The 18,984-nt window shown below is 39.3% G+C and overlaps 1 long non-coding RNA gene across 2 annotated transcripts; it reads right to left on the bottom strand.

The window, feature by feature from the left end:
• Positions 1 to 3,010: 3,010 nt before the first annotated feature.
• Positions 3,011 to 17,705, bottom strand: LOC139961677 (uncharacterized). Of its 2 annotated transcripts, none has more exons than XR_011790961.1 (6): positions 17,310 to 17,705; positions 14,578 to 15,155; positions 14,102 to 14,212; positions 13,146 to 13,237; positions 6,184 to 6,245; positions 3,011 to 5,764 (listed from the first exon to the last, which is right to left on the bottom strand). It is a non-coding gene; the product is annotated as an uncharacterized lncRNA (long non-coding RNA). The 2 variants fall into 2 exon arrangements; XR_011790962.1 differs by having other exon boundaries at positions 14,578 to 14,833.
• Positions 17,706 to 18,984: the final 1,279 nt, after the last annotated feature.

Raw genomic sequence — 18,984 nt, 5'->3', positions numbered from 1 at the left:
CCAGGGACGTTGTGATGCTTATTTTTTTGTGTCCACCACTAGACCATTAGGTGAGATGCTACTGTTGGATGCATTTCAAATATTTAAAGATCCAGCCACTGAACCTTGTCAAGAATAAAGGAGACCTCTCCGCTGAACCTTGTCAGGGAGAGGGGTAGTGGCTAACTCGTTTCACCCACTGGGGATCCTTGTCAGATGGGGGAGGCCGCACAGCTCGCATGCCGCTTGGGAACCTTGTCAGGGGGAGGGGTGGCGGCGGACTCCTTTTACAGAATTCACTCACTCACCCACCTGGGTTTTGAACCATACTGCTCAGTATCATCGCAGACAGAACAACCCATTACACCATTTTGGTTCCCAATGAAATAGTCTTCGTTTCTTACCTTTATACCTCCACCTGCTCAAAAGAACAGAAAATTAAAATTAAAAGGCTCTGGTTGGGTCTTGAACTCATGACAGTGTGTTTGTCTGCCTCTCCCAGTCCAGAGCACTAACCACTGCGCCACATCAACTGTTGAGAAATAATGCTCGTTTCTAATATTTAAGGTTCATAATGGAAGGAAAGAGGTATAAGAATAGTAAAAGGAAAACTACCTTCACTGGGTTCTGAACTCGTGATAGAGTGTTTGTCAGTCCAGAGCACTAACCACTGCGCCACAGCGACTGTTGTAAAAGAGTGCTCGTATCTAATATTTCTACTTCAGGAAGGAAAAGATAAAAAAAAAGATTAAAATGCGTCGAGCGCCCTCTCGCGGCCTCGTTTTTGGTCAGTTTTCAACTTCAGAGGAACAATAGGAGAGCGAAAAACTTTTAGGTCGAACAAAAGATTTCAAAACCTTTGTTCGTCCTAAAAGTTTTTCGCTCTCCTATTGTTCCTCTGAAGTTAAAAACTGACCAAAAACGAGGCCGCAAGAGGGCGCTCGACGCATTTTGCCAGTGATACGTGATTTCAAAGTAGTCAAATCACGTATAAAAGAAATATTTTGGAATTGGGTGCTGTGTGTGGGCGTGCAGGGGGGCCAAAAAAACCTGATTTATGATTTATGAACAAAAATAGAAATCATATAGACAAAAGCCTTTCCCGGTCAGATAATTACACGAAATTGGTGTATAACAAAGACAAGGGTGTCTTCTACTCCACGTCTAATTTTAATGTCGATGGGTGTTTCAGAGAGGACAAGAGAGGAGGCTGAAAAGAGGGGGTTTTCCAATTTGTACACTTATAAAGAACACGTATTTCTATCTTGTACTTTGGGACCACGTATCTCCCGAACGGAAGCAGATATGGACCTGGGAGTTGCAGATTTGGGCTCCTGAGCATCGATTACTCCCTGTTACGTCTTTTGGGCTAAATCGATTTTGGGTCAATTTTTGACAATTTTTATTTGCGCCAAAAATAGGTTTTTTGTCTGAAAAGTTAAAAAAGTACCTCTTTTTGGTACCCAATTCCAAAATAAACTTCAGATTCGTAATCAGCGTGTCGCGAACTACCAGAAAAGATACACATTTATCGATTTTGCGACAACAATTTTTTGCACCTCAAACTGGCAAAAGTAAGACCGAAAAACTTTTACGACGAACAAAGGTTTAAAATCTTTTGTTGCCCCTAAAAGTTTTTCTATTGTTCTATTGTTCTGTTGCAAACTGAGCGAAAGAAGTTTCATAAGAGAGCGCTCGACGCATCTTGCCAGTGATACGTGATTTCAAAGCAGTCAAATCAAACCTTTGTTTGTCATTTTGAGTTTTATCTTGACATTTATGAATAAATGGGTCAGTTTTGGCAAAAACTGCAAGGGGTACGTACCCATTACGGTTTTTTTAGGTGAAAAAACTTGTTGTCGCAAAGGCAATAAATGTATATCTTTTCTGGTAGTTCGCGACACGCTGATTACGAATCTGAAGTATATTTTGTAATTGGGTGTTGTGTGGGGCGTCCGGGGGGGGGGGGGAGGGGAACTGAATTATGATTTATGAAAAAAATAGAAATCTATAGACAAAAAGCCTTTCCCGGTCAGATAATTACACGAAATTAGTGTATAACAAAACAAGGGTGTCTTCTACTCCACGTCTAATTTTAATGTTGATGGGTGTTTCAGAGAGGACAAGAGAGGGGGCTGAAAAGAGGGGGTTTTCCAATTTGTGCACTTATAGGGAACACGTATTTCTAGCGGGTCCCTTGGGACCACGTATCCCCCGAACGGAAGCAGATATGGACCTGGGAGTTGCAGATTTGGGCTCCTGAGCATCGATTACTCTATGTTACGTCATTTGGGCGAAACCGATTTTGGGTCAGTTTTGGGAAAAAAATCAAATCAGGTTTTTTGCCCCCACACAACACCCAATTCCAAAATAAACTTCAGAGTCGTAATCAGCGTGTCGCGAACTACCAGAAAAGATACACATTTATCGACTTTGTCGTACGAGTGAGCTCGACGCATCTTGCCAGTGATACGTGATTTCAAAGCTGTCAAATCAAACCATTGTTTGTCATCTTGATTTTTTATGGTTTATAAGGTTCTAATTTTTGACAAAATTGTTCTACTGAAAGTTAGGGAGGAAAGGGTGGGGTGGGCTGGGTTGTATTATGCATTACAAAACACATTACAGAATATTTCAATTGGCTTAAAAGGGTGTAGTAGACCTATTGTTTTAGTTACAAAGCCTTTCAAAGGGCAAAACGATTTTTGAGAAATATCTACCTTTCATATCGACTGCAATATCATCCTCTCTTGTCAAAACAATTTTGTTGGCAAACTAGTCTGTCAGATTATTCATAAAATCCTGTTATATGTATGTGTGGGTATGTTAAGCAAGGTCAACTTCCAGTTCCATCTGTAAGGACCAGACAAGTTCTCAAATCGCTCTCTGTTTTTTCTTCTACAACTAGAAATAAGAGAGAGAGAGAGACAGACAAGAAATAAACACGGAAAGAAAAGGAATTTCAGGAATGCCTGTTTATTTTCCACCTCTTGCGGATCACGATATTACCCCCCCCCCCCCCCCACCGCCCCACCATTTTTGATTGAAAATTAATTCCGAGTTTAGAAAGGTTAGGGTAACAGTAAATTTTGTCCGAAAACTATCAATATTGGAAAAGAGAAGACCCTGTCACTCCCCTGCCTGGGGTTAAGAGTCGATCAGAAGTCTTCTCTTCAAACCAACCAAACGCTTCACAAACAGAACCTCTTTTCTGGAAAGGAAAAAAGAAAACACTTCAGATCGACCTGGGTGATCTTGCCGTACAAATACAACATCAGGATTAATACCATGGCAATTTCTTAACAGCGTTTCTGACCGTCATCATTCACTTTTCGATAACCATTTTTAGGTTTCCTTATGTCAATATTCAAATTTGGTTACATAACACTAATTAACTACCATACAGGATATATATACATTCAACTTTTTATCTCAATTTAAATTTTTCATGAACTTTGTTTCACCTTCCCAATTTTTTTGTCCATTCTTTTTTTAATATTTCTGTGCAAAGAATCTTTTTCCAAAATTTTTAGTTAAGCTAACTACATGCATGGACTATACAATCCCTGGGGTATCGTTTCCCATGGTGACTGCAAAACCCTCCATTAAACACGAACGCTCACGTGACGACAACATGGAAAATCAGGCATAGGCATCATGCTAATGTTGATATATGACATGAATATTCATTGTGCTTCTAGTTTCAGTACATCTGTAATGAACATAATTTGCTCCAAACTTGTCTATAAATACTACCACTTTCCATTTGTAATATTTCCCTTCAACCTCTGCTATTGTTACAAATCTCTTAATAAGGCATCGCCCGTCATACACACAATGGCTGTAGAATGAGTCATTGCAACCACATCACCATGGTAACCTCACAAAATAGGCAAAATACCAAGAAAGTTGTTGAATGAATTGTTTTCTACTTGGCTGCTCTCTTCCTGCTGATCTGAATACTTTGATATGTCAATACAAATTCATGAATATTCATTAGCCCTGCACTAAACTAACATCAGCTAATAAATATTCATAGCCATAACACCAATATTTATATATCCCAATGAACACCTGTTCATGGGGTGGCCTCTGATCATTGTTAAGTTGAACATGTTTACCATGTGGACACAATGCCAAGTTTTTGGCCCTTGGTATGACTGTTCCATTTATCCACGGGACAATGGTACAGCCCAGTCACTGAACCCGCCCAGAGGTACACGGGAATACACTTCCTCGTGGTCTGAAGATGGCTATTCCCTTGTTATCAAATCACAGCATGCATAACTACAGGTTTGTTCACACCCCCCGTGCTAGCTTTTTAAACTTGTGAAATGCATTTGAAGTTTACAGGCAAATATTATTCTGCATCATCATCATAGCTACACCTTTCATAAATCAAGAGCAAGACTAGATACAAATAACGAGTCAACAGCGGGCTAACAGACTTCATACTTTAACAACCGGTAGCCGTATTTTACTGCTTTTTCTGTGTTTGACTTTAAATAAAAACAGAACACAGTTTAATATTTCTATATATATGACATAGATGACACAAAGACACATATGATAATTACCTTAATTTTGTTTTGTTTTCGATACTTTTAAAAATTGCACTTACTAAGGTACTCCTACAACTAAGTTTTAAGTAGGTCTGAACCCAAAGCCAGTAGAAAAAAAAAGAAAATGGAAAAAAAAAACTATCCTTCAAATATGGAAAACAGTTTGTATATGTCAAAGAGCTGTAGTTATCACTGTGACCTGGCCTCGAAACAGAAACAAAAGACAAACTTCTCTTCACAACAATGCAAACATTCACATAAGTTAAAAAAAATACAAATGAGAATAACATTTCAGGGAAATACACAAACCGAACCGACACGTGGTCCGGTTACGGAAACCCTGGCATGCAAGAAGGAAGGAGCCTTTATGTGAGCCATTCTCATACATATCTACACAAAATACGAACCGAGGAAAGTGATACGACTCCAATGCTTAAAATCTGTTCAGACAAATACATGATATTATGTACTATACGCAAAAGTTATTTACGACTTGAGTAAATGGACCGTGTACGCTCTGCAATCCTGTTAGAGAAAAGTAAGGGGAAAAAATAATAAAGGGAGGGAGAAAACTTTCCCCCTGGTCATAATGCTGATCCAGTCTAGAGTTAATTTCACTATTTTAAATAGCAACCCAATAAACATTTATAATGGAAGCAAAAAAAAAACCTCTGCCCTGACTACTTCCCGTCGCCGTGGACACTTGAGAGAAGCTTCTCGCATCACGGAGTAGGCAAATATACTTGACTTGCATATAGCTGTTATAAAGCGTCTACCAACATAGTACTTGCAAAGAGAGAAAACAAATATAACAAAATCGTAATAACGAGAGGGGAGGGAGGATGATAGTGATCAGTACTTTGGAGGTATGCTGGCCGCCTCTCCTTCTCACAGCGTCGCACAGTTGAACTCTAACAGGACTGCTTACTAACGTTTACAACCGACTTTCCACACAAACAAACTTATGAAAAGAAATTTGACTTGTCATATTAAAAGTAGCGTTACTTCCTCTAGCTCTCCGCCTTTTTGTCCTTCTTCTTCTTTGACAAGAATGATGGCGTTTGGAACTTCTTCTTGGTCGGCAAGAGGGACGAGTCCTTCGAGGGGGAACCTTTCACGCTCTGACTGCCCTCGGGGGTGAGGGAGGGTGCCCTGTCATCCTTGTCTTCCTTTTCGCCGTTCACAATACTGACTGTGGTCGTTTCTACCAACCCCCGGTTGATCTGAAAGAGTTGTGAAGAGAGAGAGAGAGGATGGAAAACTGTGATCGTACAAGAGAGAGACATTGATGAGATCATAATTAAATTCTACCATGACTGTATCAAACCCAACAGAAATGCACCTATTTATGTGTGTGATGTATTGAGTGGGCCCTAGTATGGTCTCTCATGGCTTTAGAACTTATATACATACATACACACGCACAAATACATACATACTATAGCCAACTTCTTTTAAGTTTTAAGAGGGTTGTGCTGGGTTAAGAGAGCGGAAGCTGGAGAATACAGGACTAAAATGAATTGTAAGATCACAATCCACAGCTAGGTTATGTAGCCGTGTCTTGAACAGGAGGAATGACAACGACCTTCCATCTCTCTCTCTCTCCACCAGCCGTAAGTGGTAAGCTCTAGCAGACTATTACCTTTGTGAATGGTCAGTCTTGGTTGTAATTTTCTGTGATCTGATCTTCTCTACATCCTACATCTGTAGGGAGGAAAAGGAGAGAAAAGTAGACCTATGAGTGAGAGATGATGATGATGTAATCTATCTACTGAGACATAAAATATTGCAGAAAGACTGTCAAATATACATCCCTCTCTCAAGATGGAAAGCAGAAATGTGATAGTGTTAGTTTTGATATTATAATGTACATGCAGAGGTTCATCATAATAATAATTATATGGATAAATGCATTATAGGTTTAATAATTCCTATCAACTTTACATTTGCATATATGTTCAAGCTTAACTGAGATGATAGCAAAGTAAGACTCGTAACTCTTGACAGGAGGAACTCTAAACAGGTAAATTTGTCAACAAAATGTTGAAAGAAAGACAGGACCCAGTGACAAAAGCTTGTAACGGTTTATCCAAACCCAGGAAGGAAGTAATCATTGACCGTCACAAATGCCCATTACGATAATTACGACCAATTTTAACTAAAGGCAACTGTACTGCTATCTCTTTGTTCCATAGTCCTTTTTTAAATTTCTTGTTTGTTCACTCTTTTCTCAGCCGTTCAAAGAAGCTCATCTCATCTAATAACAATGGCTTTTAAGAGTCCAAGGAAGTAGAGGAAAAGAATGCCACAAAATGTGACAACTTAACATGGTCCTGGAGTGAATGCTGATTGGTCGAATCATCCCGAAGATGAGAGCATTGTACATTAAGCAGGTCATGCAGAACAACACTGACCACAAAACTTGATATGGCGTGACATCTCCCTCATTTCAGCCCCCTCTGACGGCCAACAATCTCCCATCCTCCACCCCATTCCAACCAAAGTGAAAACTTCAATGTGAAGGGGAAATATTACCAGAATTTGTCCCAAAAAAAGTTATTATTCAAAAATGTTGAATTTTGTATTCACATTATATAACATTATAACAAATATTTGTAATAAGTTTGAAAATATAAAGTAAATGTGAGTGCAAGCATACCAAAAAAAGAAAAAAGAATACATGAAAACTTGAAATGTGATCAGGCACAGGCAAAGCAGTTAATGTGTAGATAAATATTAAAGGAGGAAGAATACAGAACCGAAACCAAAAAGAAACCTTAATAGAGAAATGAACAAAAGCACCTTAAGTATTGAGATTTGGGCTGCCTGAATGAAGTGCTTGAATGCAGGAATTATTTTATTGACAATGCACATTCATTGGTTTGTTTTAAACTCCTTTTTTTCCCTGCTAAATAGGCCGCACAACGTATGTAAAGGCATTATTGTTTTATAACAATTTCCACAGCTGTTTGTCTGGACTGCAAAGTGATAACGAAAAACGGTCAAACAGGTTTTTTTTTGGGGGGGGGGGCAAATTAATTTCAAGAGTAATATTTCTTTATTCTTCGACTGCTAAAAAGTGTTAGAGATCCGCCACGGCTGGATTGTATGCGTTCAACTTGCCAAGATAACTCTCTCCACAGATTTGGTTAAATTACTTTTAATCAATCATTTCAGTTGCCCTGAATTCTTCTGAAAGCCTTCAATTCATTAATTACAGAATTTCAATATCAGGAAGACAAGCTATTTTCTCTTTTGGTCTTCATTTGTGCACTTGTACACTCATTTGTGCATTGAAGTCACTCAGACAGACTTGACAAACTTGATGTTGCATAGCAACTAACAGCAATCTCAGAAGACACCATGAGTTTCTGTGTGAAACTGTGACTACAATTTGACCATACCCTGTCTTGTCCCACGAACCTATGCAAAGTAAAGCACCTATGCAAAGTAAAGTAAGACATCTAGATCTTCTCTAACATTTGATCTTTCTGTGGTTTTAAGAATTGCATATTTTAAATATTCAGGGTGGCATTTAACCCCCCCACTTCCAGGCGCGTATCCAGGGAGGGCGTTGGGGCGCGCGCCCCCCAGGTAAGAAAAAGAGGAGAGAAAAAAAGAGAGAAGAAAAAAGGGGAAAAGAGGGGGGGAGAAGAGGAGGAAGGAAGGGAAAAGAAAAAGAAGAAAGAGAGAAAAAGGAGAGAAGAAGGGAACAGAAGAAAAATGCCAAGACACCAGGAAGAGATAGAGGAACAGTGAAATTATTACAGCGCTGATCCCTATTATATACACAGGGTAGCCAGTGGTGGATTTTGGATTTCGGAAGGGTCGTACGACTCAGCCTACCCCTTACACCGACAACTCCATTTTTGACGTTTCCATTTTTCCTTTGAGGTCAGCAAAACGGACTGAGTGCGAACAAAACAATCTTTAACAACTCACACTGTGTGTTGCCAATTTGAGCTAGCTTCAATTTTATTATATTTATCCACAGTTGTTAAATATAGGACGGAAATCGCATTTGCGGCAGTCTATAATTGTTTTCTGGGAGAGGACCCCAGACCCATCGTATATTCAAAAGTCTACTTGGATTATCTGTCCCCTGATTTTTTTTCTGCAGACGCCCATGTATTTCCCCAAACTAAATTTCTAACCCATGAGATTTAAAACTGAAGGAGGTTTGGGAGCATCATTGGGTCTGGGAAGTGTTATTTCCGGCGATCTGGGAGGTATATTTGCCAAACAAAATCTTGCACGCTACGCGCGAACCCGTGGTCGCGCTCCGCATAGATAGTATCAGAGAACAAACACGCGTCCCCACCATTATCCAAGACTGATATGCGCCCATGCACCAGCAAATTCACTGTGTTTGAATTTTCGAAAATTCCCTGACTATCATTCTTACATGGGCGGCGATCATGGGGGGGGGCAGGGGACATGTCCCTCAATATTTTAGGTGGAATAGTTTTTTTTAGCATATTTTTTATGATATCGCTAGTAACTTCAAACTAGAAAATGCTTAGATGCAACTTACAAGGCCTGGGAAGTGCCATTTCCAGCGATCTGGGAGGCATTTTCGGCCAAAATTTTCTTTTGCGCTTCGCGCCAACTTATAGTGGCACTAAGCTTAGATAGTTTGCCTACAAGCTTTGCCTCTCCCTTGGCTAATTCCTCGCAAGGCGCCTTTGTAACCGTGTCACAATTTGTTACTATATATGACCAAAAGTAGTTTTTACTTTTTTCGAAATGAATAGCTTGACGGACCGTATCCGTAATGAAATTTGATTTGCGGATAAAAAAAGGAAAATAGGGCTGTAGCAACCATATAAATATATATATATATACATGGGCGGTGATCATGGGGGGGGCGGGTGGGGGACATGTCCTCCCAATATTTTAGGTGGGGGGTATACGGTAGTATCTAATATCCCCCCCCCCATATTTGGTGGTATAATTTTTTTTTGTGGCTATAAATAGAAAATAATGCGTGAGATTATTTATCCAAATCATATTTGGCACACTTCATCCAACACATGCTGCATGAGGTAAAGGACGCTCCGTGGTCGTTTCTGTGACCTGTGACCGTATAGCATGTTGTCACTCATGATTATTATCATGTCTGTACATCTCTTGTGTATGCATAAGTGCATGAAGGTACATTTTTACCTCCATGATGAGTGTAAGTACGTACAATCATACATATGATCATGGAGGTAAAAACTGATCCACATCGATATGGTTTCACTGGGTTTCCATTTGGCCTGTTTCCTACAAGATTTCTAACCGCAGGCGCGTAGCCAAGGGGGGGGCGAAGGGTGGAGACCGCCCCCTCCCCCTCGAGCATATTTTTTGGGTATTTTTTGGTGATATCGAAGTTTTATATAGTAGCCGTTATAAGAGGTTTTAATATTTGTACACCAATAAAATTAACTGTGTCTGAATTTTCGAAAATTCCTTGACCAACATTCTTTATCATACTTCCCTCTACTCATGCAATTTTGACCGGTCTGTTGGGGGTTGAAGGGGTATTTTCTATATTGGTTGTCAATAGATGAAATTTTGTGCAACATTATAGGTATGTTTTGAAGTGAATTATTATTCAAATTCTTAACAAATAATGGGATTAAAACCTTGAAAAGTGGGGCTGACGGGTATTGTGGGGCGTTACGTAGAATTACCTACAAAAGTAATGATCCAGAGATGATGTGTGACTGGTGACAATCTTGAAAAAGGTTATGAATGAAAAAAACTATTGGGAAATACTTGGTTTTCAGGCAAAAGTGTCCATCTGGTTGGTCATTTTCAAGCCCTAGATGTGCCATTTCCGGTGATCTGGGGGTATCAAAACCAGAAATTTTCTTGTACGCTGCGCGCCAACCGATGGTGGCGCTCCGCTTAGATAGTAATTCGCGCCCCCTGGGTTAGAAAATCCTGGATACATGCCTGACTTCCCCACACCCATCACCCTTCACCACCAAGAAAAATGAAAATGGATAAAGTAAACAGGGTGAAAGAGAACTTCAGTTTCTACTAATGTTTGTTCTAATAATGTCCTCATAGATAATATGGAAACCTCAAGTCTGCAATATAAATCCACTGTGACAAAATGAGGATATTTAGGTTGCTATTAATTCCCAAGATGCGCTTTTGTTTTAGTTTTGTTATTAAATTGATTTCCTATACCTGTTGGCCGGTTCCATACCGTCACGAGAATCTGACAGCGGCGCATCCTGGGCGACCGAGTGGAGAAGGAAAACCAAAACTTGCAACAACATCAACGACAACGACAGAGTAAATACAGACTTATGACACGTTGTGACAAGTTGTGACAACGTCACAGCAAAATCACATCATTGTAGCAAATGCCCAAAAACATGGCTGAATTAAGAAAGAAAACAGTTTTTCCTTTCTCCCCTCTTTTCGGTTGAGAAAACATCGCCCTTTGGAGAGAAATTCAATCAATTTTTGGGGATCTCGTTTAAGGAGATTGAAGAAAGACAGGGTTTAAAGGTGACATTCACTACTGTAAGTTGACTAAAAGTGGAGCTTTGTTCTAAGCAGGCAATTTAGATTAAAGGAGCACTTTTTCCCCCATTTTTTTTTTTTTTTTTAACTGTTTGTTAGCCAAACACTACAGCATAAAAACAGTTAAAACATGGTAAAGACTAAAGCTAACAGCTAATATGGAAATAGTCGGAGCTTAAAACTTTCTCTTTGTTTAATTTCTATCATTTGAACATCGATTATGTTTGTATTTGATATGGTATACATGGTTTGGTTTTTAATTGAGATTTATCAAGCTGAATGCTACTTTTACTGAACAATTAACATACGGTCTGGCAGGATCAGAACCGATGTTTTCAGAAAACCTGGCAAATCTAATATAATATTCTTTGAGAATCTCATGGGTATTAATTCTCTAAACTATAGTTTCATTATGAAATTATCTTCTTGTAATTTTTTATCTTTCTAATGTTCAGCAAAGATACACATTATGCACATTACCATAAAAACTTTTTTCATGCAAAATGAGGGTGAAAGTGAAGCTTACGAAAACAATATCACTTCAAAAATAATTCAAAATAAAACACTCAATTGAAAAGAAAACAAAAGCTGCAGGTAAGTCTTTCAAACATGTGAGTTTAGTCAAACCAATCCAAAAACAACTGCAATTTGGGGGTGGGTATAGGTGGGGGGGTAGAGGTTGGGTAGAACAGCACTGATCAAACCGAGTTCACCAACAAAAGTAAAGCAAAGCATTGATTTATGGAAACTCACATAAAAGGTGACATGATTTCTACACTTAAAACCAATCACTTTGTGTAATCATTAATGAAGAATATCAAAACAAGCCATAACTGAAAGATATTTGTTTCCGAGTAAGCTGGCTTTAGTAAGTTGAGATTGATCAATTAATTCGATCTTATCAGTGGAAGTTTGTTCAACCTATTGATTTTAACATGAAGTGCAACTCCACTGGCATGTCCAAGTACTAGCTTCAGTGTCAATTTACCCACACAGTTTACTGGGTGGAGTGGGGGGGGGAGGAGGGGTAGTGGCTAATATCTCAACTTTTCCCCGTAGCACATGTACTTTCTTGAGGTACATTCACTAATATTACCTACATAGAACCTAATGGTAGGGATGTCGAGGCCATTCTTAAATTTCACCACACTTTAATAAGTACACATGAATGGCATCTTTACGACTGTTTCACCAGGCAAACACCAAACAAAAATTGCCCCCCCCCCCCTTCCTTTAAATTTCTCTCTTTCTATATTACTTAGTGCTGGTTTTGGATTAATTATGAAGATTTTACAATTTTTCTAAGCAAGGATACTTAAGTTTTTTGGCAGCCCATTGGTAGGTGCGGTCAAGATAATGCTTAATCAAATAACATAAAAAAATTTGTTGGGATTGGGGGGTAGGCCAGCCAAGCTATTACCTAACTACAGACGAAAAAAAAAAAAGACTTTCTATTCTTAAGTAAACTGGTACCTTGATCAAACTTTACCATATTATTAGATCTTGATCAATGTTTACAATATAACGTTCATTCCAAGAATTTTCAGTTGGCTGGATTTTTTCTGTTAACTTTTCCACGGTTTTCTCTGCTATGTGAAGCAATACACTTTAGAGGGTCGTCGGGCTGATACAGGTGGTTTACTCTCGAACCAGTGTAAAAGCTTAAATGAAACAGGACACTGTTGTGCTGGTATGAGACACGTTAGAACACAACAGGTAGCGAGGGCGCTTTATTCCTTCCTTGTCTACAGTAGCATACCCGTACAACTGCTATGTAACCCTACACCAATTTATTACGGTCTTGTCCATGAAATAAAAAACCTTATTAGCTGACATACTACCGAACCTAATACTGTAGGTATACTTTATACTGGTACGCAAATCATGAACAATCTATAAGCAGAAATAGGAGGGTGGCCCTGCTATTCATAATCTAAAACAAGAGATGCAGAGGTTTAGAAATGTAAGCTCTGGTACCTTTAAGAATGTGGACGTAATAAATACATGCAGAGGGGGTGGGGGGGTGGGGAGAAGAATGGAAGGTGTAGGGCGCCAGAGACAAGGAAAATTCCAACGCACCTGTGTCCTGCAAGCATCCCTGTAAGTTATACCTGCCAGACCTTCAGAGATGGGTCCAGGGATGCGTCTTATCCCCAAAACGCTCGTCTAACCTGAAATTCAAAGAGTAGACAACATCCTCATTGGTAACATTATAACACTTATATTCATAGTCTCTCTGCCATTAAGAATGAGGAATTAAAAATTCATGCCTTTTGCCACCGCAGTCCTGGCACCAGCTGCAAGGAGCGTGTGGCGTGAGAACTAAATGCCTCGTTCTATTGGATGCAGGTGTGACCTCATCAATTTTTCATTTCTGGGTAATATGATTACGGAAACATCACAGGCAGACACTCTTTTGGGACATCTATCAAAGATGTCAGAATGACAGAACACATAACAAAGCACTAAGAAGACACATAACAAAACACTAAGAGGATATTGAATAGTGATACTAAGGAGGAGAGATTTAAGAATGAAAAATTTAAGTGTTTAAAGTTCTCTCAGCAAATTTTTGAGGCTTGCTAAGGGTCTGCTGTGTGTAAAATGATCCTGGGTGGGAAGGGGTTGGGGGCGGGATGGAATGGAAATATTCACCCACCCCGCTTCAACCTGACATAAAAATACAGAAGTAGTAAATAGCACAACTTCAAAAACTTTCTTGGGAGAACCCTCCCTACATGTGGAAAACGCTCCATAAATGGGGAGTCCGCTCCCTAAAAGGGGGGAACCCTACCTATGTGGGGAGTCCCCTTCAACGAATCCAGGGCCACACCTACTGATACACTTTTACATTATCTTCTTTTTTTTTTACCACTTTTTCTATAACATACCAGATACATCATTCACTCCTCGGAAGACCAAATTAGGGGAAAGTCGAAAAATGGGAAAGAAGTGAGAGGAAGGAGAAAGTGGTGACAAATAACAAAAATAAAACAATCAATTAGAAATAACAGTGTATAACGTCATCAACGTACGGTTTTAGCCTTCTTCTTGTACTCCTTAGGATCTTGTCCCTGTCTTGCAAACTCTTGTGGATCAGTGATAGCGACTGCATCACCACTCTTGGGGTCCTTGTTACCTACCCACTGTGAAAAATGTAACAAGAGAGAAGAGTTGTGGATGACGCATAATCACATTGTCCAGAATGGTGACAATCCCGCTTCCCCCCCGAACCCTTCTATCCCTGTTCTCCCTCTGGAAAGATCAAACATTTGCTAAATAAATAGCAAACAAACAAAGCATGACTAACTTCTGATAATTCCATCTGTAGGATATTTTAGATTTAGATTTTTTTGTTTCTGAAGTGCTAAAATCAAAACATTTTCATCACCTTGGCAAGTGCCTCTTCGATACCTTGAAGTCCCAAATTGCCCAAAATTAAGGATTCTGTCGGGTAATTCTGTCAAACGTATGATGTGCCTACCACCAATTACATGTCACTACTACTCACTTCTATCTTCGTCTGGTAGCCCTTGTCTTCCCCTTCCTCTTTCTCTCCCTAGTCGGCGTACCTTGGAGTATGTGTTTGGCTTGTTCATCCAATTCGTCTTCTCGTTGGCCTGCCTCCTGTTCAAACATCTTGATCAGTGACTTGTATTTGCTCTTCTCAAATTCGGTGTCGTAATTGTAGGTGAAGTTGGTGGAGGCGGCTGGGTAGGCGACGTCGCTCTTGGGCTTCAGTTCATGTCTCACATACGGCTGTAACCCTGTCACAAAATTAAAAAAGTTCCCGCGATCAAATATTTGTGCTGGGTGCAGATTTAAGTCACTCTTACATCTAACATCAGCAGCACAACATTCCTCCATCTTTGTCTTCTTTGCGGTTTTCCTCATGAAATGATTACATATCAAGTCTTCCACAAGTATCTCTTTGAAAATCTCACACATTAGCTGTCTTTGGAACTGCATGTGGATTCCTAACATAGTTAACGATCAGCTATCTGCGGTATTCTGTTGGTAAAGTGTTTGTGTAATGCGGCTGAGCAAGAGTCTTTCCATGCAGTAATGCCGTTGGAAAAGGGAAGATCACTGATGGAGTAAACAAAAACAATTACATGATACCTTAAAGGGTGTGAAGACTCGCACAAAAAGAAACGTCTAATGCCGGTAATTTGACCTAGTTTCGAATGAAGTGTAACAGAAGTGTTAAACACCACCATCAATCCCAGAAAATACACACACAGCTTGCTTGCTAGAGAAGGATAAATTGTCAAAACGATACACAATCTTGAAAACCTGAATCAATTCACCACTTAACCTCCAGTGTGGTGAGATTCAACAGTTATAGCTGCCTATAATAAGGAGCACCCTTAAGGAACTAATCATTCTAGTAGCCCTCCTCTGGACCTTTTCGAGTACTTCTTTATCCTTACCTTAGCAAAATATGGGTTCCAAGACTGCACAGCATACTCCATATGAGGCCTAGCCAACTGCTTATAAACCCTAACAACTATGTCCTCTTTCAGAAAACTGAAGTTCCTCTTGATCATACCTAAATCCCTATTACCTCTTTTAGCAGCTTCGAGACAATGTTTAGAAGGTTGCAGAGATGAGTCAATGTAGATACCTAGCCTAGGTCTCTTTCAACAAAGACCTCCTGTAACTCCTCACCATTAAGATTTTAGGTCTACTTTTGGTTACTTCTACCAATATGCATCACCATGCATTCATCAATATTAAAAAGCATTTTGCCATCCCTGAGAGTGAGACCAGGAAAAAACGGTATCCAGTCAAAACGTCCCTTTACCAAAACGTCCCAAATTTTTTAAGACCAAAACGTCCCAGTTTTTTACCAAAATGTCCCAGCAGTCAAAACGTCCCCGTTAGTCAAAACGTCCCTGCATTTATAATCAGTTGGAATACATTTCCAGGTGGTCTCAGATGCAATTTGGTGCAATATAGCACACTTCAACCCACACGCTCCATTTTGTATATATTTTTGCATTTTCACCTGGCCTAAGATGCAATTTGGTGCTCCAAATGAGATTTTTTTCTCATTTGGAAATGAAAAAGGGGTTTTCTGACTTTCGAAGCGGGGGGGGGCCGGAATGATACTTCCGCCCCTCCATATTTTTCATTGGGGGGCTGGCGCCCCCCCCAGTTCCTACGCCCTTGCCCGCTTTGATAATCAGTTGGAATGCAAGTGTGGATGTTATTAGTTCAAATCAAAGAGTAAGGATAAGTATAGTTTAGGTTGAAAACACAGTTTTTAGGAGTGGGAATTGACTGTTATGAGGACAGAAACATTTTTGAGTATAATTTTTTAGTAAAACATGTAACATTACCACATGCACTAAAGGTAATCGAACGATATATTCTTTACTTCAAAAATGTCAAATATCAACAGGGGCACATACTCGTGACAAAATTTTACTTCATAAAAATAAACGTAAGTGATTTCACTCAATTTAAAATATTATATAGATATATATATTGTAAAGTATACGCATCCAAATTCTTTTTTAATCCTCTTATATATGTTTTGATTTCCTTAATTCACTGAAAAACATAGCGTATACTTTTTTCATACCCAATATAATTAAACGATATAGTCCTTCATGATTTATTTAGCGACTGTAATCCAACTTGTATGCCGATAACTTAGCCAAATTATAACTTAAAATTAATATATTCACAACTGTGAATGAATGTGATAGATGGGGGCGTTTTGACTAACATGGACGTTTTGACCAACGGGGACGATTTGACCAATAGCGGGGACGTTTTAGTACGGGGACGTTTTGACTGGTAAGCGGAAAGAAAAAAACCTTATCCAAATCCGTTTGAAATTTCTCAATCTCTGAATCGCTTTTGAAAGAGACCTCAGAAGAATACTGTAGTTTGGTGTCATCATCAAACTTCTTACCTGTACACAAAATATCTCCGTCAATGTCATTATATAGGCAACAAAACACAGGGGACCCAAAACAGAGCCTTGTCGAACCCCACTTGTAGTTACGTCCTACCAATAACAACATTAACAATGCAAGCAGGCATTGTTATGTTAGCCTACACCACATTCATGCGAGTTTGTTCATTCTTAATTATTGCTGCAGCCTAGTGTTAATATTCTGACTGACATTGATTCTTTTAGTTGTAGCCAGTACGCAGTGTGCCTATCGTTACAAGCCTAAGGTCACTAGCTAATAATCAAATAGCACCTGCATTAATAATACTACTTACTATTATGCCTATAAACGTCCCAAATTTTAATGATAAAAGTGCAGATCCTTGATTTTCAGTAACATGCTTAGGCTATGCAATACTTGATGTCCCGGTCACAGCAGAAAAGGATTTTCTGTACAAAGTTGATATGAGATGCGGTCTCAGTATTACCGCGCCATCTTTTCAACTGGCCTTCGTACGTGTAGTGTGTGCGCGTGACGTTCACCGTACGTGCAAATGTCTGGGGTGGGCACCCCCCCCCCCCCACCACGCACACCCCTGGCACTATATTCAGTATTTCACTAACTCCTGATCACTTTAAACGATATCTTTCTTATCCTCGCCGCATATTGGAGGGCGGTTAATAATATATATGGTACTGGTCCGCCAAAAGGGGATCATGAGCAATTTCGAGTAACCCTCACCCAACCCCTCCCCCTGACGCTCCGCTTGTCAGACCTGGTGATCGCGACAAAATATACGTCGAAATTTAATGACATATTCCATGAGTTACAGTAAAGAGCTATGAAAAATACTAATTCTTGCTTATAAATTCTGGATATGAAATAGTGCATTTTGATGCATATTTATAGGCTATAATAAGGTCTACACGCAAGTTTCTGCTGACGTCCCTTTTTAATGTCGTGTTGGAAAATCATACCATCCGCTTTCAATGTCCATTCCCTCCATTAATGCTCTCTATTAAGTAAGAAGGTCTGAGTGATATTTCAAACCTTATCATGTGAAGCTTACAGTATGAAGATGAAAACGTTTTACGCACAGATGAAAATGTTTACAACGTTCTATAGAAAAACCTTCTAGTCTGAAAACAATGTGAATGTAGGGGGGGGGGTGTCACAGTGACAGGGAACCCCTAAAGAGCCCCTTTTCTTAAAAAGAACAGCACCTATTGATGAAACAGTACACTCTTCGATTTCTGTAGCTTATAAACCATTTTTCCTCCCTAAGGCATAAATCCCCCACCCAACTCTCTTTTTAAATATGGAATATATTATTGTGATTTGTTTAGCTGCTTAAAATGTAGCTGGTACCTTTTTTCAAAACCTCCAAGTTTCCTATAACCAACATAACCTTTTCTTTTAGTTGTGACAAGAACCTTGCTTTATAATATTACATATCACATTGATTGGACTTGATTCTTAATCAACTTAGATATCACTTTTATGAAACCTACTTTGAGTTGAATCTTGGACTTAGGTCACTGCATTATCTAGATCTATGGGAAAACTCGGTTCATGAACTTGTGTTTGAGTTACTTAATTTCTCTGAAATTTAGTGACTCTAGTCCTGACTCGTTGCATAACTGGTAATAGTTCCTGAAAACTCATGAATTGAATATGGACCACTGAATCAAGAACTACTGGAGACTAATAATTCTGCAGATTCTTGGCTAGATGAAGTAATGGTTTCTAATGCAAACGGTATACTTTATCAATCCCGTTCTTGAACCTTTGACCAGAAAATTGTGTCCTTTCTGGAGAGAAGTATTGAAGGAGAACCGGACTGATGGTGTGCTATTTATAATAATCCCTCTGCCTAATACAAATACCAAGGAATTTCATTTAATAAAATAGTGAATTGCACATAAAGCACCTAAGGCGACATCTTTGTCGCCCGAGGTGAATTCATCTCTTTTCACAACACTTAGGACGACATAGCATAAACTCAACAT

This window comes from Apostichopus japonicus, chromosome 20, assembly GCF_037975245.1.
Source record: "Apostichopus japonicus isolate 1M-3 chromosome 20, ASM3797524v1, whole genome shotgun sequence".
Lineage (NCBI taxonomy): Eukaryota > Metazoa > Echinodermata > Holothuroidea > Aspidochirotida > Stichopodidae > Apostichopus > Apostichopus japonicus.
This window is presented reverse-complemented; position numbering and strand designations above follow the sequence as displayed.